The following is a 24785-nucleotide window of genomic DNA, read 5'->3' as shown; positions in this document are numbered from 1 at the left end:
CCCCAAACGGTATCAAACCAACACCCACGGGAAGCTGTAAGCATAGAGGACATGCCTGCACCCCATTGGACTTACCTGTGTGGGTTAAACCCGGGTTATTTGACAACCTATGGCGGTGATGGTTCTGCTCAGGCAGAGCAGTGCTGATGCTCCTCATAAAGCTGTCGCTGCTGTGAAGGTTCTAGGTGACATCACAAATCCCTATGGTTACATACACAACAAAGCTGGGTTGTTGTTGTTTACACTCTGCAAGGCCTGTGGAAGTGAGTGACATCATAGCACTGTAGTTCTGAGGGTTCTAGATGGATGCAACAATCTCCTGTTGCTTCTATGAAGGCCATAATAGACGACATCACCAAACAGCTCCATAGTCACATACACAGCAAAGGAGAGATGTTGTTTACACCTAGTGATGTCAGTGGTATTGAGTGACATCACAGCACAGTGCTAAGGCTCCTGGGCCTGGACACAGCAGCGGCTGCAATATCTCAACGGAGAATACGTTTATATATATGTGTGTGTGCGCGTATATATATATATATATATATATATATATATATATATATATATATTTCTCCGCCGAAATCACTTTTAAACCCATTTCCACCTTTTTTTCCCTTCTCTTCCTCTTACTTTTTTTTCACGTTTTTTTAAGTTTTTCTCCTTTTCGCCTCTTTTCTGGGCGTATTATTCTTCTTTTTCTTCTTTTTTTTCGTCTAATGCATACCCCATCAGTGCAGCAATGCTTATTCAATACCGCCAGCAGATGGAGACACTGGGGGATAATTTTCTAAGGATTTATACTGATTTTTCCTGTCTGAATTTGTCGCACAGAAAGTTGCAGGCCAAATATGTGTGACATTTCTGCGACTTTAGCTTCTAGAGCATTTTTACAACATTATACATAGGTGCTGAATACATCAAAAGCGACTGTTCAGCGACAGACAAGTCGCATCGGCTGAAAGTAGGCCAGAATGTCAGTCCATGTTGGAGCAGGTTTAGATACAGTCTAAAGTATAGATCTCAAAGTCTGTGCACAGAATTTAGCAAGGGCCTCGCACCTTCTGATGCATCAGGTAGGTGCACAATAGCATAGCCTAACCCTCTGTACTTTGGTCTATATTGATGCGGGACATAGACAGCCAGCTGATGACCAATCCATTAGTGCAATGGATGGCTGGAAGCATTTGTCTTTGCCTTTGCAATACCACAGAAGCAATGCATGGTCAATGTACAGCAATGACACACCTGTGTGAACAGCCAGGAGACCCCCCCCCCCCCCCCCCCCCCCCATGTTATGTTACATAGTTACATAGTTAGTACGGTCGAAAAAAGACATATGTCCATCAAGTTCAACCAGGGAATTAAGGGGTAGGGGTGTGGCGCGATATTGGGGAAGGGATGAGATTTTATATTTCTTCATAAGCATTAATCTTATTTTGTCAATTAGGAACATTCAGCACCCACCCGCTATCAAGGCAGCTGCCTATCATGTCATGCCCTACCTGCACAGGTGTGCTGGCTACTCAAATGATCCAATTAAGGAGGCCATTTAGTCAGCAGCAGCAGAAGTCCTGTGCCTGGACGCTCCACCGGCGGCCAGACACAAGCAGAAGCAGAAGCAGCAGAAGCAGCAGCAGCACCACCTTTTGTTTTTTGGCTGCAGCAGCAGCAAGGCCCACAGGGCTGGCTAGCTGGCTAGCCAGCAAGCAGGTAGCAATGAAAGTAGGAATCTTTCTTTTTAACCCTGTAAGGGGGTGGTGCACTGTACCCGAAGATACTGCCATATCGGGTCAATGCATAGGGCGACGGAAGCAAGCTTCGAAATCGGCCCCCGTTCTCAAAAATCCATTTAATATATGGTCCCCAGATAGGGGACGTATCAGATATTAAACTGATAAGAACAGATACTACACTTGATCTTAGCCAAAAGGCCGAGAAGCGATAACCGTGAAAGGGGCGGGCCCAACAAGGTGCCCTTCATGGGCACTATCACTGCTTGCTGTCAGGGAGGCTGCCAGACAATTTTCCATGCACACTCTGGGCTGGGGGGCAGTCAACCACCAGTACACACAGCAGAACCTAAACCCATACCATTATTGCTAAGCAGCAAGACAGGGGCCCATTGCACTCCCACGGGGCCTTTTTAAATGCAATCCATAACCCGGATTTGCCAGGAACCCTTCTTACTCCTCCTACTTGCATGTGACACTGGGCTTAGGATCTGCATAGGAAACACACACACAAGCACACACCTACCTTTGTTGCCTGCAGATGCCTCCTTGGCTGTCCCCAAACGGTATCAAACCAACACCCACGGGAAGCTGTAAGCATAGAGGACATTCCTGCACCCCATTGGACTTACCTGTGTGGGTTAAACCCGGGTTATTTGACAACCTATGGCGGTGATGGTTCTGCTCAGGCAGAGCAGTGCTGATGCTCCTCATAAAGCTGTCGCTGCTGTGAAGGTTCTAGGTGACATCACAAATCCCTATGGTTACATACACAACAAAGCTGGGTTGTTGTTGTTTACACTCTGCAAGGCCTGTGGAAGTGAGTGACATCATAGCACTGTAGTTCTGAGGGTTCTAGATGGATGCAACAATCTCCTGTTGCTTCTATGAAGGCCATAATAGACGACATCACCAAACAGCTCCATAGTCACATACACAGCAAAGGAGAGATGTTGTTTACACCTAGTGATGTCAGTGGTATTGAGTGACATCACAGCACAGTGCTAAGGCTCCTGGGCCTGGACACAGCAGCGGCTGCAATATCTCAACGGAGAATACGTTTATATATATGTGTGTGTGTGCGCGTATATATATATATATATATATATATATATATATATATATATATATATTTCTCCGCCGAAATCACTTTTAAACCCATTTCCACCTTTTTTTCCCTTCTCTTCCTCTTACTTTTTTTTCACGTTTTTTTACGTTTTTCTCCTTTTCGCCTCTTTTCTGGGCGTATTATTCTTCTTTTTCTTCTTTTTTTTCGTCTAATGCATACCCCATCAGTGCAGCAATGCTTATTCAATACCGCCAGCAGATGGAGACACTGGGGGATAATTTTCTAAGGATTTATACTGATTTTTCCTGTCTGAATTTGTCGCACAGAAAGTTGCAGGCCAAATATGTGTGACATTTCTGCGACTTTAGCTTCTAGAGCATTTTTACAACATTATACATAGGTGCTGAATACATAAAAAGCGACTGTTCAGCGACAGACAAGTCGCATCGGCTGAAAGTAGGCCAGAATGTCAGTCCATGTTGGAGCAGGTTTAGATACAGTCTAAAGTATAGATCTCAAAGTCTGTGCACAGAATTTAGCAAGGGCCTCGCACCTTCTGATGCATCAGGTAGGTGCACAATAGCATAGCCTAACCCTCTGTACTTTGGTCTATATTGATGCGGGACATAGACAGCCAGCTGATGACCAATCCATTAGTGCAATGGATGGCTGGAAGCATTTGTCTTTGCCTTTGCAATACCACAGAAGCAATGCATGGTCAATGTACAGCAATGACACACCTGTGTGAACAGCCAGGAGACCCCCCCCCCCCCCCCCATGTTATGTTACATAGTTACATAGTTAGTACGGTCGAAAAAAGACATATGTCCATCAAGTTCAACCAGGGAATTAAGGGGTAGGGGTGTGGCGCGATATTGGGGAAGGGATGAGATTTTATATTTCTTCATAAGCATTAATCTTATTTTGTCAATTAGGAACATTCAGCACCCACCCGCTATCAAGGCAGCTGCCTATCATGTCATGCCCTACCTGCACAGGTGTGCTGGCTACTCAAATGATCCAATTAAGGAGGCCATTTAGTCAGCAGCAGCAGAAGTCCTGTGCCTGGACGCTCCAACAGCGGCCAGACACAAGCAGAAGCAGAAGCAGCAGAAGCAGCAGCAGCACCACCTTTTGTTTTTTGGCTGCAGCAGCAGCAAGGCCCACAGGGCTGGCTAGCTGGCTAGCCAGCAAGCAGGTAGCAATGAAAGTAGGAATCTTTCTTTTTAACCCTGTAAGGGGGTGGTGCACTGTACCCGAAGATACTGCCATATCGGGTCAATGCATAGGGCGACGGAAGCAAGCTTCGAAATCGGCCCCCGTTCTCAAAAATCCATTTAATATATGGTCCCCAGATAGGGGACGTATCAGATATTAAACTGATAAGAACAGATACTACACTTGATCTTAGCCAAAAAGCCGAGAAGCGATAACCGTGAAAGGGGCGGGCCCAACAAGGTGCCCTTCATGGGCACTATCACTGCTTGCTGTCAGGGAGGCTGCCAGACAATTTTCCATGCACACTCTGGGCTGGGGGGCAGTCAACCACCAGTACACACAGCAGAACCTAAACCCATACCATTATTGCTAAGCAGCAAGACAGGGGCCCATTGCACTCCCACGGGGCCTTTTTAAATGCAATCCATAACCCGGATTTGCCAGGAACCCTTCTTACTCCTCCTACTTGCATGTGACACTGGGCTTAGGATCTGCATAGGAAACACACACACAAGCACACACCTACCTTTGTTGCCTGCAGATGCCTCCTTGGCTGTCCCCAAACGGTATCAAACCAACACCCACGGGAAGCTGTAAGCATAGAGGACATGCCTGCACCCCATTGGACTTACCTGTGTGGGTTAAACCCGGGTTATTTGACAACCTATGGCGGTGATGGTTCTGCTCAGGCAGAGCAGTGCTGATGCTCCTCATAAAGCTGTCGCTGCTGTGAAGGTTCTAGGTGACATCACAAATCCCTATGGTTACATACACAACAAAGCTGGGTTGTTGTTGTTTACACTCTGCAAGGCCTGTGGAAGTGAGTGACATCATAGCACTGTAGTTCTGAGGGTTCTAGATGGATGCAACAATCTCCTGTTGCTTCTATGAAGGCCATAATAGACGACATCACCAAACAGCTCCATAGTCACATACACAGCAAAGGAGAGATGTTGTTTACACCTAGTGATGTCAGTGGTATTGAGTGACATCACAGCACAGTGCTAAGGCTCCTGGGCCTGGACACAGCAGCGGCTGCAATATCTCAACGGAGAATACGTTTATATATATGTGTGTGTGTGCGCGTATATATATATATATATATATATATATATATATTTCTCCGCCGAAATCACTTTTAAACCCATTTCCACCTTTTTTTCCCTTCTCTTCCTCTTACTTTTTTTTCACGTTTTTTTACGTTTTTCTCCTTTTCGCCTCTTTTCTGGGCGTATTATTCTTCTTTTTCTTCTTTTTTTTCGTCTAATGCATACCCCATCAGTGCAGCAATGCTTATTCAATACCGCCAGCAGATGGAGACACTGGGGGATAATTTTCTAAGGATTTATACTGATTTTTCCTGTCTGAATTTGTCGCACAGAAAGTTGCAGGCCAAATATGTGTGACATTTCTGCGACTTTAGCTTCTAGAGCATTTTTACAACATTATACATAGGTGCTGAATACATAAAAAGCGACTGTTCAGCGACAGACAAGTCGCATCGGCTGAAAGTAGGCCAGAATGTCAGTCCATGTTGGAGCAGGTTTAGATACAGTCTAAAGTATAGATCTCAAAGTCTGTGCACAGAATTTAGCAAGGGCCTCGCACCTTCTGATGCATCAGGTAGGTGCACAATAGCATAGCCTAACCCTCTGTACTTTGGTCTATATTGATGCGGGACATAGACAGCCAGCTGATGACCAATCCATTAGTGCAATGGATGGCTGGAAGCATTTGTCTTTGCCTTTGCAATACCACAGAAGCAATGCATGGTCAATGTACAGCAATGACACACCTGTGTGAACAGCCAGGAGACCCCCCCCCCATGTTATGTTACATAGTTACATAGTTAGTACGGTCGAAAAAAGACATATGTCCATCAAGTTCAACCAGGGAATTAAGGGGTAGGGGTGTGGCGCGATATTGGGGAAGGGATGAGATTTTATATTTCTTCATAAGCATTAATCTTATTTTGTCAATTAGGAACATTCAGCACCCACCCGCTATCAAGGCAGCTGCCTATCATGTCATGCCCTACCTGCACAGGTGTGCTGGCTACTCAAATGATCCAATTAAGGAGGCCATTTAGTCAGCAGCAGCAGAAGTCCTGTGCCTGGACGCTCCAACAGCGGCCAGACACAAGCAGAAGCAGAAGCAGCAGAAGCAGCAGCAGCAGCACCACCTTTTGTTTTTTGGCTGCAGCAGCAGCAAGGCCCACAGGGCTGGCTAGCTGGCTAGCCAGCAAGCAGGTAGCAATGAAAGTAGGAATCTTTCTTTTTAACCCTGTAAGGGGGTGGTGCACTGTACCCGAAGATACTGCCATATCGGGTCAATGCATAGGGCGACGGAAGCAAGCTTCGAAATCGGCCCCCGTTCTCAAAAATCCATTTAATATATGGTCCCCAGATAGGGGACGTATCAGATATTAAACTGATAAGAACAGATACTACACTTGATCTTAGCCAAAAGGCCGAGAAGCAATAACCGTGAAAGGGGCGGGCCCAACAAGGTGCCCTTCATGGGCACTATCACTGCTTGCTGTCAGGGAGGCTGCCAGACAATTTTCCATGCACACTCTGGGCTGGGGGGCAGTCAACCACCAGTACACACAGCAGAACCTAAACCCATACCATTATTGCTAAGCAGCAAGACAGGGGCCCATTGCACTCCCACGGGGCCTTTTTAAATGCAATCCATAACCCGGATTTGCCAGGAACCCTTCTTACTCCTCCTACTTGCATGTGACACTGGGCTTAGGATCTGCATAGGAAACACACACACAAGCACACACCTACCTTTGTTGCCTGCAGATGCCTCCTTGGCTGTCCCCAAACGGTATCAAACCAACACCCACGGGAAGCTGTAAGCATAGAGGACATGCCTGCACCCCATTGGACTTACCTGTGTGGGTTAAACCCGGGTTATTTGACAACCTATGGCGGTGATGGTTCTGCTCAGGCAGAGCAGTGCTGATGCTCCTCATAAAGCTGTCGCTGCTGTGAAGGTTCTAGGTGACATCACAAATCCCTATGGTTACATACACAACAAAGCTGGGTTGTTGTTGTTTACACTCTGCAAGGCCTGTGGAAGTGAGTGACATCATAGCACTGTAGTTCTGAGGGTTCTAGATGGATGCAACAATCTCCTGTTGCTTCTATGAAGGCCATAATAGACGACATCACCAAACAGCTCCATAGTCACATACACAGCAAAGGAGAGATGTTGTTTACACCTAGTGATATCAGTGGTATTGAGTGACATCACAGCACAGTGCTAAGGCTCCTGGGCCTGGACACAGCAGCGGCTGCAATATCTCAACGGAGAATACGTTTATATATATGTGTGTGTGTGCGCGTATATATATATATATATATATATATATATATATATATATATATATATTTCTCCGCCGAAATCACTTTTAAACCCATTTCCACCTTTTTTTCCCTTCTCTTCCTCTTACTTTTTTTTCACGTTTTTTTACGTTTTTCTCCTTTTCGCCTCTTTTCTGGGCGTATTATTCTTCTTTTTCTTCTTTTTTTTCGTCTAATGCATACCCCATCAGTGCAGCAATGCTTATTCAATACCGCCAGCAGATGGAGACACTGGGGGATAATTTTCTAAGGATTTATACTGATTTTTCCTGTCTGAATTTGTCGCACAGAAAGTTGCAGGCCAAATATGTGTGACATTTCTGCGACTTTAGCTTCTAGAGCATTTTTACAACATTATACATAGGTGCTGAATACATAAAAAGCGACTGTTCAGCGACAGACAAGTCGCATCGGCTGAAAGTAGGCCAGAATGTCAGTCCATGTTGGAGCAGGTTTAGATACAGTCTAAAGTATAGATCTCAAAGTCTGTGCACAGAATTTAGCAAGGGCCTCGCACCTTCTGATGCATCAGGTAGGTGCACAATAGCATAGCCTAACCCTCTGTACTTTGGTCTATATTGATGCGGGACATAGACAGCCAGCTGATGACCAATCCATTAGTGCAATGGATGGCTGGAAGCATTTGTCTTTGCCTTTGCAATACCACAGAAGCAATGCATGGTCAATGTACAGCAATGACACACCTGTGTGAACAGCCAGGAGACCCCCCCCCCCCCCCCCCATGTTATGTTACATAGTTACATAGTTAGTACGGTCGAAAAAAGACATATGTCCATCAAGTTCAACCAGGGAATTAAGGGGTAGGGGTGTGGCGCGATATTGGGGAAGGGATGAGATTTTATATTTCTTCATAAGCATTAATCTTATTTTGTCAATTAGGAACATTCAGCACCCACCCGCTATCAAGGCAGCTGCCTATCATGTCATGCCCTACCTGCACAGGTGTGCTGGCTACTCAAATGATCCAATTAAGGAGGCCATTTAGTCAGCAGCAGCAGAAGTCCTGTGCCTGGACGCTCCAACAGCGGCCAGACACAAGCAGAAGCAGCAGAAGCAGCAGCAGCACCACCTTTTGTTTTTTGGCTGCAGCAGCAGCAAGGCCCACAGGGCTGGCTAGCTGGCTAGCCAGCAAGCAGGTAGCAATGAAAGTAGGAATCTTTCTTTTTAACCCTGTAAGGGGGTGGTGCACTGTACCCGAAGATACTGCCATATCGGGTCAATGCATAGGGCGACGGAAGCAAGCTTCGAAATCGGCCCCCGTTCTCAAAAATCCATTTAATATATGGTCCCCAGATAGGGGACGTATCAGATATTAAACTGATAAGAACAGATAAGGTTTCAACAAAATTTTATTGAATAAATAAGAAACCATACAGAATTTAAAATGCAAAATAATAAAAGGTTCACAAAAGTTTTAAAATACAAATAATAAAACCAGTAATAAAAGGAGAAAAAATAGAAATGGCAGGATAAAACATTATACAAATGTCATAAAAACTGATTATATTGTTATTTCGTTCCATAGAGGCAGACACCACATGGATGCTGCCTCGCTGGCCCCCAACTGTTTCTTGTCTCTTAGGTAATAGATGTACATCTCACTCAGGGCCAGCTTTATACAGTTTTTAACATCAATAAAATCATGTTTAAAAAGTAAGATGTTCCTAACTTTCCAGATGGCATTTTTAAAACAATTAATAATCATCCAGCAGATCATCTGCTGTTTAAAATTGGGGCAGTTAAAAAGACCGTAAAAGACACATTCGTGATTAAAATCTTTTAGGCCGCAGGCCCACTTCAAAAGTGGGCCTACCTTCCTCCAAAGCTCCCGTGCAAAAGGGCAGTTCCAAAATATGTGCAGCACTGTTTCGTCCACTCCGCAGCCATCTCTCGGGCACTTGGCTCTCGCCACCAGTCCTCGCCTGTGCTGGAACTCACGAGTAGGGAGGCACTGGTGGACGATTGCCCAGGCAAGATCCCTGTGTACATTCGCCAGAAACTTCCCGTACACGTTCCGCCATACCTTTTTGGATCTTGCCTGTGTGAAATTGGACACTGCCAGGGTAACCTCACTCCGCCTGAGGACCTTTGATACCTTTCTCTGGTCCCCCAGTATGTCAGGCTCCAAATCTTGGAGACCTAGGAGCCTGACTGTCTTTTCCAACACCACATAATGTTTTGGGGGACACAGAAGCACCGGAGCGTTCAGAGGGATGCGCAACCATCTTTTAAAAACCATGCCCGCAGCGTACCTTAAAAAGCAGCTAAAAATGCCATCGGATTTAATCATTTTAAAACAGAAACAGAAATACTTTATGTAAAAGAAAGTAAAAAGGTTAGGAACATCTTTCCCGCCATTATCTTTACTTTTGTACATAAAATCACGCTTTAATTTCTCCATTTTTGAACCCCATAAAAAAGTAAAAACAATTCTAGTTACTTTTTTAATGTATAAAATAGATGGAGGAAATACCATGGCAATGTATAGCATAATAGGGAGTAAAACCATCTTTATTATTAAAATCTTCCCCTCCATGGTAAGGTTTCTAAGATTCCACATTAAAATCTTCTTCTCCATCTTAGCTATAGCTGAATCCCAGTTAGGGCTCCCATCATTGACCTGGTTAAAAACAATACCTAAAACTTTAATTTGATCCTGTTGCATTGTGACTCCTGGGGTGATGGATGAATCCCAGGAGCCAATATAAAAACAGTCACATTTATCTGTGTTTAGCTTAAAACCAGAGACCTCGCAGAAATAGCTGGTGTTCCTCAATGCCCCCCTCATGGATGGAGAGTCCGGGCACAGTATGGTGACATCATCCATGTACCCCAACACCTTTAGATGGGTCCCTCCTCCACCAGGTATCGGTACGCCTCTTACTACCCGGTCTTTTCTGAGGAGGGCCATCAGTGGTTCGATTGCGCAAATAAAAAGGAGTGGGGACAGGGGGCAGCCCTGTTTGACACCTGATAAAAGAGGAACACCGCTGGTTAAAAAGCCATTAACAGAGACTTGACTAAAACAGGATCGGTATAAAAGCATGATTCGGCTTAAAATCGTTTCAGGCACTGCCATCTTTTTAAGAACTAAAAACAGGTATTCATGGGAGACCCTATCAAAGGCTTTTTCAAAGTCTAAGGATAAAATTGCTACAGTTTGATTTCTATCCTTAAAATACCATAAAACATCTCTTAAAATATTTAGGGATTCAGCTATAGACCTTCCAGGTACCCCACAAACCTGATTTGGGTGAATTAATTTATGAATAAAAGGTTTAAAACGGACAGCTAATAACTTGGCTAAAACTTTATAATCGACATTTAAAAGTGTGATGGGGCGCCAATTTTTTAGCATATCCTTTTCACCCTTTTTAAAAAGTAATGATACAATCCCCCTCCTCCAGGAAGGGGGAAGTTCATTAACAATAAAAGTTTCTTTATACAATAAAACCATATCATCCTTTAAAATATCCCAAAAAGCTAAATAAAATTCGATGGGTAAACCATCTTCCCCAGGGGCCTTCCCACTAGAAAAACTTTTAAAAACAAATAAAAGTTCATCTAAGTTAAGATCACGGGATAAAACCTCCTGGTCTAAAACATCTAGCTTAAAATCAAGGGAATTAAGAACATGTTCTAAAAAGGATGGATTAAGATCTTTCTTATTAAAAAGAAGCTGGTAGAAGTTAAAAACTGCATCTAACATGCCTTTTGGAGTGGATTCACCCTCAAGGTTTTGGATGATATCCCTCCTATTCATCACTTTTTTAAAAAAGAAACGGGAACATTTCTCGCCCTCCTCCAGGTGCTGCACATGCGAGTTAAAAATGATTTGTTTCCCTTTCTTTTCTATGGCATGTTTTATTTCAGTTTTAAGGTTTAAAATATCATTTTCTACATCCATACCAGCTTCTTTCAATTTAAAAAGTACATTTAAACGCATGTTAAGAACATAAAACCACTGTTTTTCCATTTTTGCCTTCTTCTTACCTGCTTTGATAAAAAAAAAATCTGATTTTAGATTTGGTGCCCTCCCACCAGTGCAGCATAGGCTCGTGGGGTTTTCTTTGTGATTGCCAGCACTGGTAGGTCCGCACAAACTCCTCTTTTATCTCAGGGTCCTCTAGGAGTGTGGTGTTTAATCTCCAGAGGCCCCTTTTTGCTTTTTGCTCCCCCTCTAGCTCCAGGCCCACCAAGAGGAGCTTATGATCAGAGAAGATATTCTGCTCGAGCATGCATTTCAGGGGTTTAAAAGCTCTAGAGGAAAAAATAAAATCGATTCTGGAGCTCACTCTTCCATTGGACCATGTGGCGCCCGGGTCCTCCGGCAAGAGATCCTTCCAGCAATCTTTCAAATTAAAATCATCAATAAAATTTTTAAGCAGGTAAGAAGTGCGGTCTTTACGATTAATATCCCCACCCTGCCGGTGTTCCCCATCACGTATGCAGTTAAAATCACCTCCCACCAGCAGGGGGGAAGACCCAACACAAAACAGTGGTAAAATTTCAAATAGTTCTGCCCGCTCCTGTTTATCAGGAGGGGCATACACATTTAAAACACGAATTAAAAGTCCATTAAAATATAGATGAATTAAAAGAGCTCTGCCAGGCACAATCTCAGTTACTGTATGAATAGAAAAGGACTGGCCTCGGCAGAGCAGCCCAACACCCACAGAACGACAGTCATTTGCACCGGACCATATGGATGGGCCCAGCTTCCAGTCTTCTTTTAAGTCTTTATAGTCCATTTTACTAGGGATTCCACATTCTTGTAGCAGGCAAAGGTCAAAGTCACATGTCTCTAGATAAGAAAATAAAGCAGCCCTGCGATCAGGGCTCTTTAAGGACCTCACATTGAGTGAGGCAATTTTTACAGGGATAGGCATAGTTTATGGAGAGTCCGTGCTTGGAGAATCAAAGTCAATAATAAGCTGCGTACCGTCATCCCCCGCCTGCGGGGTCATCAGCTCCTTGATGTTCTGAGGGTCGGAGCTTGAGATCGATGATGCCCCGACCCTGAGCTCGCTCTCGTCCGAACTACGGCACGCCGCTTTCCTTTGAATGTCTTCCTCTTCTTCTTCTCTTTGTCTTTTAAATGTCACACTGCTGTCCATATCCTCTGTGTTGCTCTCACTCGATGTAATCTCTGGCCCCCGGCTGATGGATCTGCGTCTTCTTTCATCATTTGACGACTGGAACTGCTGCACAGGGGCCTGTGAGGCCTCTTTTCCGGAACCTTTGCCGCTACCTTGGGAAGTTTTCATCGCTTGTTCCCCAGCAAGCGTTGCTGAGGACTGTTGCTCCAACTTCCCCATCGATCGACGATGGCCAGTTTTACCCACCGGGTCCACTGCTGGCGGGGCAGCAAACCCTGGTTTGGCGCCACTTGTCTTCTTGGCCCTGTCCTGTATAGGCGGAGTAACAGGACCGGGCTCAGACCTGGCCACCTGGCTCCCCTTCCGGCGGGCTTTCACCGGGGCCTCTTCGTCCGGAGCAGGGCGACCCTGGGCCAAGCCAGTACCTGGCTTATGCTGTAATTTTGGGTCCACCTTTGCCCCCACCGAGGCCCGTCGGCTGCCACCCGCCACAGGTGAGCCCCCTTCAGAAGTTTCGGCGGGCTCTTGAGCCAGGTAGGAAGTCGATCGACGTCTTTCAATTTCCCGGGCAGTAAACTCGATCACCCGCCCGGGCTTCGTGGAATCCCCATGGCCTCCCCCTAGCACTACCACCGGTGGGCCCCCCGATGGAGCACCAGAGGTCTTGGGCCTGGACCCATCAGTACCTGCCATCTGGGGTTTGGGCATCTTAAAAAAGGACGTCTTTTGTCCTGTCCCCTCTTTGGGTGGGCCCAGCCTTGACCCACCCATCGTAGTTTTTGCTTTATGGGGACAGGAATTAAAATCGTGATTTTCCTCTCCGCAGAGGTTGCACCTTATCGAATGGCTACATCTTGAGGCTATGTGACCTTCTTGGCCACACCTATTGCAGCGAATCACACGCTCCGCGCCGCAGGTCTCCTGGGTGTGGCCAAACCTCAAGCAATTTCGGCAATACATAGGCATTTGAGGATAGAACAGGAAGCCCCGAACTCTCCCGATGGCAAAATTTGGGGGCGGATGGCAAAGACCCCCAATACCACCGGGATCCTTACGGAGCTTGACCCAGAACTTCCTCTTGCCGTTCCAGAACCGCACGGAGTTCAAGATTTTGTTTGCGAACCGCACCTCTTCGCAGTATCGCCGAAGAAAAGTGGCTATATCCTCCGTGGTCACATGAGGGCTGTGCATAGCCACCACCAACGGTATATGTTCCTCACCATAGAGGAACTGGAACGAAAGACCGTCGAGTCGATCGTCCCTCTGGTCCGCACCAGACAAGGTTGCATAGATGTTATCGCAACACGCCGTGGCCGTGAAGGTGACGGTATACAGGCCACGGCTTTCCTGGTCATTTAGACACAGGATGTCCTCCCTATCGAGGCGGAAGTAGTCAAGAAGAATCACCTCCGCAATGAAGCGGAGGTTCTTCAACTGACGATGGCTCTCCGACACCTCTATGCGGATGGTATTTCGCATCGACATTTCCCCAGAGGGGAAAGCCCAGGAGAACGGCATCTTCCACACCCAGGGACTAAGCCCCTTCCCCAATAGCAGCAGGGGCTCGGAATCCCGCTATAAAAGCGGAACCCTTACCCAAGGCAGAGGTCGGGGGTACCCTAGGTGCTTCCGAAGCTACAGGTAACGCTCAACGTACCGAAAATGCCTTCTGAGACACAAGGTCCCAGAGACAGGGGGATCGCAACCCGTTGTCTGTGGACTAAGCCCGCTCCCCAATAGCAGCAAGGGGGTGAAGTCGCTCCGTAAGGAGAGACAATCCCCCAAGGCCGAGAAGCGGGGTACCACAGACACCTTCCGACCAGACCAAATGCAGATACTACACTTGATCTTAGCCAAAAGGCCGAGAAGCGATAACCGTGAAAGGGGCGGGCCCAACAAGGTGCCCTTCATGGGCACTATCACTGCTTGCTGTCAGGGAGGCTGCCAGACAATTTTCCATGCACACTCTGGGCTGGGGGGCAGTCAACCACCAGTACACACAGCAGAACCTAAACCCATACCATTATTGCTAAGCAGCAAGACAGGGGCCCATTGCACTCCCACGGGGCCTTTTTAAATGCAATCCATAACCCGGATTTGCCAGGAACCCTTCTTACTCCTCCTACTTGCATGTGACACTGGGCTTAGGATCTGCATAGGAAACACACACACAAGCACACACCTACCTTTGTTGCCTGCAGATGCCTCCTTGGCTGTCCCCAAACGGTATCAAACCAACACCCACGGGAAGCTGTAAGCATAGAGGACATGCCTGCACCCCATTGGACTTACCTGTGTGGGTTAAACCCGGGTTATTTGACAACCTATGGCGGTGATGGTTCTGCTCAGGCAGAGCAGTGCTGATGCTCCTCATAAAGCTGTCGCTGCTGTGAAGGTTCTAGGTGACATCACAAATCCCTATGGTTACATACACAACAAAGCTGGGTTGTTGTTGTTTACACTCTGCAAGGCCTGTGGAAGTGAGTGACATCATAGCACTGTAGTTCTGAGGGTTCTAGATGGATGCAACAATCTCCTGTTGCTTCTATGAAGGCCATAATAGACGACATCACCAAACAGCTCCATAGTCACATACACAGCAAAGGAGAGATGTTGTTTACACCTAGTGATGTCAGTGGTATTGAGTGACATCACAGCACAGTGCTAAGGCTCCTGGGCCTGGACACAGCAGCGGCTGCAATATCTCAACGGAGAATACGTTTATATATATGTGTGTGTGTGCGCGTATATATATATATATATATATATATATATATATATATATATATTTCTCCGCCGAAATCACTTTTAAACCCATTTCCACCTTTTTTTCCCTTCTCTTCCTCTTACTTTTTTTTCACGTTTTTTTACGTTTTTCTCCTTTTCGCCTCTTTTCTGGGCGTATTATTCTTCTTTTTCTTCTTTTTTTTCGTCTAATGCATACCCCATCAGTGCAGCAATGCTTATTCAATACCGCCAGCAGATGGAGACACTGGGGGATAATTTTCTAAGGATTTATACTGATTTTTCCTGTCTGAATTTGTCGCACAGAAAGTTGCAGGCCAAATATGTGTGACATTTCTGCGACTTTAGCTTCTAGAGCATTTTTACAACATTATACATAGGTGCTGAATACATAAAAAGCGACTGTTCAGCGACAGACAAGTCGCATCGGCTGAAAGTAGGCCAGAATGTCAGTCCATGTTGGAGCAGGTTTAGATACAGTCTAAAGTATAGATCTCAAAGTCTGTGCACAGAATTTAGCAAGGGCCTCGCACCTTCTGATGCATCAGGTAGGTGCACAATAGCATAGCCTAACCCTCTGTACTTTGGTCTATATTGATGCGGGACATAGACAGCCAGCTGATGACCAATCCATTAGTGCAATGGATGGCTGGAAGCATTTGTCTTTGCCTTTGCAATACCACAGAAGCAATGCATGGTCAATGTACAGCAATGACACACCTGTGTGAACAGCCAGGAGACCCCCCCCCCCCCCCCATGTTATGTTACATAGTTACATAGTTAGTACGGTCGAAAAAAGACATATGTCCATCAAGTTCAACCAGGGAATTAAGGGGTAGGGGTGTGGCGCGATATTGGGGAAGGGATGAGATTTTATATTTCTTCATAAGCATTAATCTTATTTTGTCAATTAGGAACATTCAGCACCCACCCGCTATCAAGGCAGCTGCCTATCATGTCATGCCCTACCTGCACAGGTGTGCTGGCTACTCAAATGATCCAATTAAGGAGGCCATTTAGTCAGCAGCAGCAGAAGTCCTGTGCCTGGACGCTCCAACAGCGGCCAGACACAAGCAGAAGCAGAAGCAGCAGAAGCAGCAGCAGCACCACCTTGTGTTTTTTGGCTGCAGCAGCAGCAAGGCCCACAGGGCTGGCTAGCTGGCTAGCCAGCAAGCAGGTAGCAATGAAAGTAGGAATCTTTCTTTTTAACCCTGTAAGGGGGTGGTGCACTGTACCCGAAGATACTGCCATATCGGGTCAATGCATAGGGCGACGGAAGCAAGCTTCGAAATCGGCCCCCGTTCTCAAAAATCCATTTAATATATGGTCCCCAGATAGGGGACGTATCAGATATTAAACTGATAAGAACAGATACTACACTTGATCTTAGCCAAAAGGCCGAGAAGCGATAACCGTGAAAGGGGCGGGCCCAACAAGGTGCCCTTCATGGGCACTATCACTGCTTGCTGTCAGGGAGGCTGCCAGACAATTTTCCATGCACACTCTGGGCTGGGGGGCAGTCAACCACCAGTACACACAGCAGAACCTAAACCCATACCATTATTGCTAAGCAGCAAGACAGGGGCCCATTGCACTCCCACGGGGCCTTTTTAAATGCAATCCATAACCCGGATTTGCCAGGAACCCTTCTTACTCCTCCTACTTGCATGTGACACTGGGCTTAGGATCTGCATAGGAAACACACACACAAGCACACACCTACCTTTGTTGCCTGCAGATGCCTCCTTGGCTGTCCCCAAACGGTATCAAACCAACACCCACGGGAAGCTGTAAGCATAGAGGACATGCCTGCACCCCATTGGACTTACCTGTGTGGGTTAAACCCGGGTTATTTGACAACCTATGGCGGTGATGGTTCTGCTCAGGCAGAGCAGTGCTGATGCTCCTCATAAAGCTGTCGCTGCTGTGAAGGTTCTAGGTGACATCACAAATCCCTATGGTTACATACACAACAAAGCTGGGTTGTTGTTGTTTACACTCTGCAAGGCCTGTGGAAGTGAGTGACATCATAGCACTGTAGTTCTGAGGGTTCTAGATGGATGCAACAATCTCCTGTTGCTTCTATGAAGGCCATAATAGACGACATCACCAAACAGCTCCATAGTCACATACACAGCAAAGGAGAGATGTTGTTTACACCTAGTGATGTCAGTGGTATTGAGTGACATCACAGCACAGTGCTAAGGCTCCTGGGCCTGGACACAGCAGCGGCTGCAATATCTCAACGGGGAATACGTTTATATATATGTGTGTGTGTGCGCGTATATATATATATATATATATATATATATATATATATATTTCTCCGCCGAAATCACTTTTAAACCCATTTCCACCTTTTTTTCCCTTCTCTTCCTCTTACTTTTTTTTCACATTTTTTTACGTTTTTCTCCTTTTTGCCTCTTTTCTGGGCGTATTATTCTTCTTTTTCTTCTTTTTTTTCGTCTAATGCATACCCCATCAGTGCAGCAATGCTTATTCAATACCGCCAGCAGATGGAGACACTGGGGGATAATTTTCTAAGGATTTATACTGATTTTTCCTGTCTGAATTTGTCGCACAGAAAGTTGCAGGCCAAATATGTGTGACATTTCTGCGACTTTAGCTTCTAGAGCATTTTTACAACATTATACATAGGTGCTGAATACATAAAAAGCGACTGTTCAGCGACAGACAAGTCGCATCGGCTGAAAGTAGGCCAGAATGTCAGTCCATGTTGGAGCAGGTTTAGATACAGTCTAAAGTATAGATCTCAAAGTCTGTGCACAGAATTTAGCAAGGGCCTCGCACCTTCTGATGCATCAGGTAGGTGCACAATAGCATAGCCTAACCCTCTGTACTTTGGTCTATATTGATGCGGGACATAGACAGCCAGCTGATGACCAATCCATTAGTGCAATGGATGGCTGGAAGCATTTGTCTTTGCCTTTGCAATACCACAGAAGCAATGCATGGTCAATGTACAGCAATGACACACCTGTGTGAACAGCCAGGAGACCCCCCCCCCCCCCCCCATGTTATGTTACATAGTTACATAGTTAGTACGGTCGAAAAAAGACATATGTCCATCAAGTTCAACCAGGGAATTAAGGGGTAGGGGTGTGGCGCGATATTGGGGAAGGGATGAGATTTTATATTTCTTCATAAGCATTAATCTTATTTTGTCAATTAGGAACATTCAGCACCCACCCGCTATCAAGGCAGCTGCCTATCATGTCATGCCCTACCTGCACAGGTGTGCTGGCTACTCAAATGATCCAATTAAGGAGGCCATTTAGTCAGCAGCAGCAGAAGTCCTGTGCCTGGACGCTCCAACAGCGGCCAGACACAAGCAGAAGCAGAAGCAGCAGAAGCAGCAGCAGCACCACCTTTTGTTTTTTGGCTGCAGCAGCAGCAAGGCCCACAGGGCTGGCTAGCTGGCTAGCCAGCAAGCAGGTAGCAATGAAAGTAGGAATCTTTCTTTTTAACCCTGTAAGGGGGTGGTGCACTGTACCCGAAGATACTGCCATATCGGGTCAATGCATAGGGCGACGGAAGCAAGCTTCGAAATCGGCCCCCGTTCTCAAAAATCCATTTAATATATGGTCCCCAGATAGGGGACGTATCAGATATTAAACTGATAAGAACAGATACTACACTTGATCTTAGCCAAAAGGCCGAGAAGCGATAACCGTGAAAGGGGCGGGCCCAACAAGGTGCCCTTCATGGGCACTATCACTGCTTGCTGTCAGGGAGGCTGCCAGACAATTTTCCATGCACACTCTGGGCTGGGGGGCAGTCAACCACCAGTACACACAGCAGAACCTAAACCCATACCATTATTGCTAAGCAGCAAGACAGGGGCCCATTGCACTCCCACGGGGCCTTTTTAAATGCAATCCATAACCCGGATTTGCCAGGAACCCTTCTTACTCCTCCTACTTGCATGTGACACTGGGCTTAGGATCTGCATAGGAAACACACACACAAGCACACACCTACCTTTGTTGCCTGCAGATGCCTCCTTGGCTGTCCCCAAACGGTATCAAACCAACACCCACGGGAAGCTGTAAGCATAGAGGACATGCCTGCACCCCATTGGACTTACCTGTGTGGGTTAAACCCGGGTTATTTGACAACCTATGGCGGTGATGGTTCTGCTCAGGCAGAGCAGTGCTGATGCTCCTCATAAAGCTGTCGCTGCTGTGAAGGTTCTAGGTGACATCACAAATCCCTATGGTTACATACACAACAAAGCTGGGTTGTTGTTGTTTACACTCTGCAAGGCCTGTGGAAGTGAGTGACATCATAGCACTGTAGTTCTGAGGGTTCTAGATGGATGCAACAATCTCCTGTTGCTTCTATGAAGGCCATAATAGACGACATCACCAAACAGCTCCATAGTCACATACACAGCAAAGGAGAGATGTTGTTTACACCTAGTGATGTCAGTGGTATTGAGTGACATCACAGCACAGTGCTAAGGCTCCTGGGCCTGGACACAGCAGCGGCTGCAATATCTCAACGGAGAATACGTTTATATATATGTGTGTGTGTGCGCGTATATATATATATATATATATATATATATATATATATATATATTTCTCCGCCGAAATCACTTTTAAACCCATTTCCACCTTTTTTTCCCTTCTCTTCCTCTTACTTTTTTTTCACGTTTTTTTACGTTTTTCTCCTTTTCGCCTCTTTTCTGGGCGTATTATTCTTCTTTTTCTTCTTTTTTTTCGTCTAATGCATACCCCATCAGTGCAGCAATGCTTATTCAATACCGCCAGCAGATGGAGACACTGGGGGATAATTTTCTAAGGATTTATACTGATTTTTCCTGTCTGAATTTGTCGCACAGAAAGTTGCAGGCCAAATATGTGTGACATTTCTGCGACTTTAGCTTCTAGAGCATTTTTACAACATTATACATAGGTGCTGAATACATAAAAAGCAACTGTTCAGCGACAGACAAGTCGCATCGGCTGAAAGTAGGCCAGAATGTCAGTCCATGTTGGAGCAGGTTTAGATACAGTCTAAAGTATAGATCTCAAAGTCTGTGCACAGAATTTAGCAAGGGCCTCGCACCTTCTGATGCATCAGGTAGGTGCACAATAGCATAGCCTAACCCTCTGTACTTTGGTCTATATTGATGCGGGACATAGACAGCCAGCTGATGACCAATCCATTAGTGCAATGGATGGCTGGAAGCATTTGTCTTTGCCTTTGCAATACCACAGAAGCAATGCATGGTCAATGTACAGCAATGACACACCTGTGTGAACAGCCAGGAGACCCCCCCCCCCCCCATGTTATGTTACATAGTTACATAGTTAGTACGGTCGAAAAAAGACATATGTCCATCAAGTTCAACCAGGGAATTAAGGGGTAGGGGTGTGGCGCGATATTGGGGAAGGGATGAGATTTTATATTTCTTCATAAGCATTAATCTTATTTTGTCAATTAGGAACATTCAGCACCCACCCGCTATCAAGGCAGCTGCCTATCATGTCATGCCCTACCTGCACAGGTGTGCTGGCTACTCAAATGATCCAATTAAGGAGGCCATTTAGTCAGCAGCAGCAGAAGTCCTGTGCCTGGACGCTCCAACAGCGGCCAGACACAAGCAGAAGCAGAAGCAGCAGAAGCAGCACCACCTTTTGTTTTTTGGCTGCAGCAGCAGCAAGGCCCACAGGGCTGGCTAGCTGGCTAGCCAGCAAGCAGGTAGCAATGAAAGTAGGAATCTTTCTTTTTAACCCTGTAAGGGGGTGGTGCACTGTACCCGAAGATACTGCCATATCGGGTCAATGCATAGGGCGACGGAAGCAAGCTTCGAAATCGGCCCCCGTTCTCAAAAATCCATTTAATATATGGTCCCCAGATAGGGGACGTATCAGATATTAAACTGATAAGAACAGATACTACACTTGATCTTAGCCAAAAGGCCGAGAAGCGATAACCGTGAAAGGGGCGGGCCCAACAAGGTGCCCTTCATGGGCACTATCACTGCTTGCTGTCAGGGAGGCTGCCAGACAATTTTCCATGCACACTCTGGGCTGGGGGGCAGTCAACCACCAGTACACACAGCAGAACCTAAACCCATACCATTATTGCTAAGCAGCAAGACAGGGGCCCATTGCACTCCCACGGGGCCTTTTTAAATGCAATCCATAACCCGGATTTGCCAGGAACCCTTCTTACTCCTCCTACTTGCATGTGACACTGGGCTTAGGATCTGCATAGGAAACACACACACAAGCACACACCTACCTTTGTTGCCTGCAGATGCCTCCTTGGCTGTCCCCAAACGGTATCAAACCAACACCCACGGGAAGCTGTAAGCATAGAGGACATGCCTGCACCCCATTGGACTTACCTGTGTGGGTTAAACCCGGGTTATTTGACAACCTATGGCGGTGATGGTTCTGCTCAGGCAGAGCAGTGCTGATGCTCCTCATAAAGCTGTCGCTGCTGTGAAGGTTCTAGGTGACATCACAAATCCCTATGGTTACATACACAACAAAGCTGGGTTGTTGTTGTTTACACTCTGCAAGGCCTGTGGAAGTGAGTGACATCATAGCACTGTAGTTCTGAGGGTTCTAGATGGATGCAACAATCTCCTGTTGCTTCTATGAAGGCCATAATAGACGACATCACCAAACAGCTCCATAGTCACATACACAGCAAAGGAGAGATGTTGTTTACACCTAGTGATGTCAGTGGTATTGAGTGACATCACAGCACAGTGCTAAGGCTCCTGGGCCTGGACACAGCAGCGGCTGCAATATCTCAACGGAGAATACGTTTATATATATGTGTGTGTGTGCGCGTATATATATATATATATATATATATATATATATATATATATATATATATATATTTCTCCGCCGAAATCACTTTTAAACCCATTTCCACCTTTTTTTCCCTTCTCTTCCTCTTACTTTTTTTTCACGTTTTTTTACGTTTTTCTCCTTTTCGCCTCTTTTCTGGGCGTATTATTCTTCTTTTTCTTCTTTTTTTTCGTCTAATGCATACCCCATCAGTGCAGCAATGCTTATTCAATACCGCCAGCAGATGGAGACACTGGGGGATAATTTTCTAAGGATTTATACTGATTTTTCCTGTCTGAATTTGCGCACAGAAAGTTGCAGGCCAAATATGTGTGACATTTCTGCGACTTTAGCTTCTAGAGCATTTTTACAACATTATACATAGGTGCTGAATACATAAAAAGCGACTGTTCAGCGACAGACAAGTCGCATCGGCTGAAAGTAGGCCAGAATGTCAGTCCATGTTGGAGCAGGTTTAGATACAGTCTAAAGTATAGATCTCAAAGTCTGTGCACAGAATTTAGCAAGGGCCTCGCACCTTCTGATGCATCAGGTAGGTGCACAATAGCATAGCCTAACCCTCTGTACTTTGGTCTATATTGATGCGGGACATAGACAGCCAGCTGATGACCAATCCATTAGTGCAATGGATGGCTGGAAGCATTTGTCTTTGCCTTTGCAATACCACAGAAGCAATGCATGGTCAATGTACAGCAATGACACACCTGTGTGAACAGCCAGGAGACCCCCCCCCCCCCATGTTATGTTACATAGTTACATAGTTAGTACGGTCGAAAAAAGACATATGTCCATCAAGTTCAACCAGGGAATTAAGGGGTAGGGGTGTGGCGCGATATTGGGGAAGGGATGAGATTTTATATTTCTTCATAAGCATTAATCTTATTTTGTCAATTAGGAACATTCAGCACCCACCCGCTATCAAGGCAGCTGCCTATCATGTCATGCCGTACCTGCACAGGTGTGCTGGCTACTCAAATGATCCAATTAAGGAGGCCATTTAGTCAGCAGCAGCAGAAGTCCTGTGCCTGGACGCTCCAACAGCGGCCAGACAGAAGCAGAAGCAGCAGAAGCAGCAGAAGCAGCAGCAGCACCACCTTTTGTTTTTTGGCTGCAGCAGCAGCAAGGCCCACAGGGCTGGCTAGCTGGCTAGCCAGCAAGCAGGTAGCAATGAAAGTAGGAATCTTTCTTTTTAACCCTGTAAGGGGGTGGTGCACTGTACCCGAAGATACTGCCATATCGGGTCAATGCATAGGGCGACGGAAGCAAGCTTCGAAATCGGCCCCCGTTCTCAAAAATCCATTTAATATATGGTCCCCAGATAGGGGACGTATCAGATATTAAACTGATAAGAACAGATACTACACTTGATCTTAGCCAAAAGGCCGAGAAGCGATAACCGTGAAAGGGGCGGGCCCAACAAGGTGCCCTTCATGGGCACTATCACTGCTTGCTGTCAGGGAGGCTGCCAGACAATTTTCCATGCACACTCTGGGCTGGGGGGCAGTCAACCACCAGTACACACAGCAGAACCTAAACCCATACCATTATTGCTAAGCAGCAAGACAGGGGCCCATTGCACTCCCACGGGGCCTTTTTAAATGCAATCCATAACCCGGATTTGCCAGGAACCCTTCTTACTCCTCCCACTTGCATGTGACACTGGGCTTAGGATCTGCATAGGAAACACACACACAAGCACACACCTACCTTTGTTGCCTGCAGATGCCTCCTTGGCTGTCCCCAAACGGTATCAAACCAACACCCACGGGAAGCTGTAAGCATAGAGGACATGCCTGCACCCCATTGGACTTACCTGTGTGGGTTAAACCCGGGTTATTTGACAACCTATGGCGGTGATGGTTCTGCTCAGGCAGAGCAGTGCTGATGCTCCTCATAAAGCTGTCGCTGCTGTGAAGGTTCTAGGTGACATCACAAATCCCTATGGTTACATATACAACAAAGCTGGGTTGTTGTTGTTTACACTCTGCAAGGCCTGTGGAAGTGAGTGACATCATAGCACTGTAGTTCTGAGGGTTCTAGATGGATGCAACAATCTCCTGTTGCTTCTATGAAGGCCATAATAGACGACATCACCAAACAGCTCCATAGTCACATACACAGCAAAGGAGAGATGTTGTTTACACCTAGTGATGTCAGTGGTATTGAGTGACATCACAGCACAGTGCTAAGGCTCCTGGGCCTGGACACAGCAGCGGCTGCAATATCTCAACGGAGAATACGTTTATATATATGTGTGTGTGTGCGCGTATATATATATATATATATATATATATATATATATATATATATATATTTCTCCGCCGAAATCACTTTTAAACCCATTTCCACCTTTTTTTCCCTTCTCTTCCTCTTACTTTTTTTTCACGTTTTTTTACGTTTTTCTCCTTTTCGCCTCTTTTCTGGGCGTATTATTCTTCTTTTTCTTCTTTTTTTTCGTCTAATGCATACCCCATCAGTGCAGCAATGCTTATTCAATACCGCCAGCAGATGGAGACACTGGGGGATAATTTTCTAAGGATTTATACTGATTTTTCCTGTCTGAATTTGTCGCACAGAAAGTTGCAGGCCAAATATGTGTGACATTTCTGCGACTTTAGCTTCTAGAGCATTTTTACAACATTATACATAGGTGCTGAATACATAAA

The 24785-nt window shown here is 45.9% G+C and overlaps 8 non-coding genes and 1 pseudogene across 8 annotated transcripts; all 9 read right to left on the bottom strand.

The window, feature by feature from the left end:
- Positions 1–1755: 1755 nt before the first annotated feature.
- LOC130308135 (U2 spliceosomal RNA) lies at positions 1756–1946 on the bottom strand. The gene has a single exon (XR_008857182.1). It is a non-coding gene; the product is annotated as a U2 spliceosomal RNA (small nuclear RNA).
- Positions 1947–4042: 2096 nt separating this feature from the next.
- LOC130308140 (U2 spliceosomal RNA) lies at positions 4043–4233 on the bottom strand. Its single transcript, XR_008857187.1, has one exon. It is a non-coding gene; the product is annotated as a U2 spliceosomal RNA (small nuclear RNA).
- Positions 4234–6311: 2078 nt separating this feature from the next.
- LOC130308139 (U2 spliceosomal RNA) lies at positions 6312–6502 on the bottom strand. Its single transcript, XR_008857186.1, has one exon. It is a non-coding gene; the product is annotated as a U2 spliceosomal RNA (small nuclear RNA).
- Positions 6503–8593: 2091 nt separating this feature from the next.
- On the bottom strand, positions 8594–8779 carry LOC130308148 (U2 spliceosomal RNA). Its single transcript, XR_008857194.1, has one exon. It is a non-coding gene; the product is annotated as a U2 spliceosomal RNA (small nuclear RNA).
- Positions 8780–14238: 5459 nt separating this feature from the next.
- LOC130308151 (U2 spliceosomal RNA) lies at positions 14239–14387 on the bottom strand (annotated as a pseudogene).
- Positions 14388–16478: 2091 nt separating this feature from the next.
- On the bottom strand, positions 16479–16669 carry LOC130308134 (U2 spliceosomal RNA). The gene has a single exon (XR_008857181.1). It is a non-coding gene; the product is annotated as a U2 spliceosomal RNA (small nuclear RNA).
- A 2088-nt stretch (positions 16670–18757) lies between these two features.
- On the bottom strand, positions 18758–18948 carry LOC130308133 (U2 spliceosomal RNA). Its single transcript, XR_008857180.1, has one exon. It is a non-coding gene; the product is annotated as a U2 spliceosomal RNA (small nuclear RNA).
- Positions 18949–21031: 2083 nt separating this feature from the next.
- LOC130308132 (U2 spliceosomal RNA) lies at positions 21032–21222 on the bottom strand. The gene has a single exon (XR_008857179.1). It is a non-coding gene; the product is annotated as a U2 spliceosomal RNA (small nuclear RNA).
- Positions 21223–23322: 2100 nt separating this feature from the next.
- On the bottom strand, positions 23323–23513 carry LOC130308131 (U2 spliceosomal RNA). The gene has a single exon (XR_008857178.1). It is a non-coding gene; the product is annotated as a U2 spliceosomal RNA (small nuclear RNA).
- Positions 23514–24785: the final 1272 nt, after the last annotated feature.

This window comes from Hyla sarda, unplaced genomic scaffold (genome assembly GCF_029499605.1).
Source record: "Hyla sarda isolate aHylSar1 unplaced genomic scaffold, aHylSar1.hap1 scaffold_1462, whole genome shotgun sequence".
In the NCBI taxonomy this organism is placed as follows: Eukaryota; Metazoa; Chordata; class Amphibia; order Anura; family Hylidae; genus Hyla; species Hyla sarda.
This window is presented reverse-complemented; position numbering and strand designations above follow the sequence as displayed.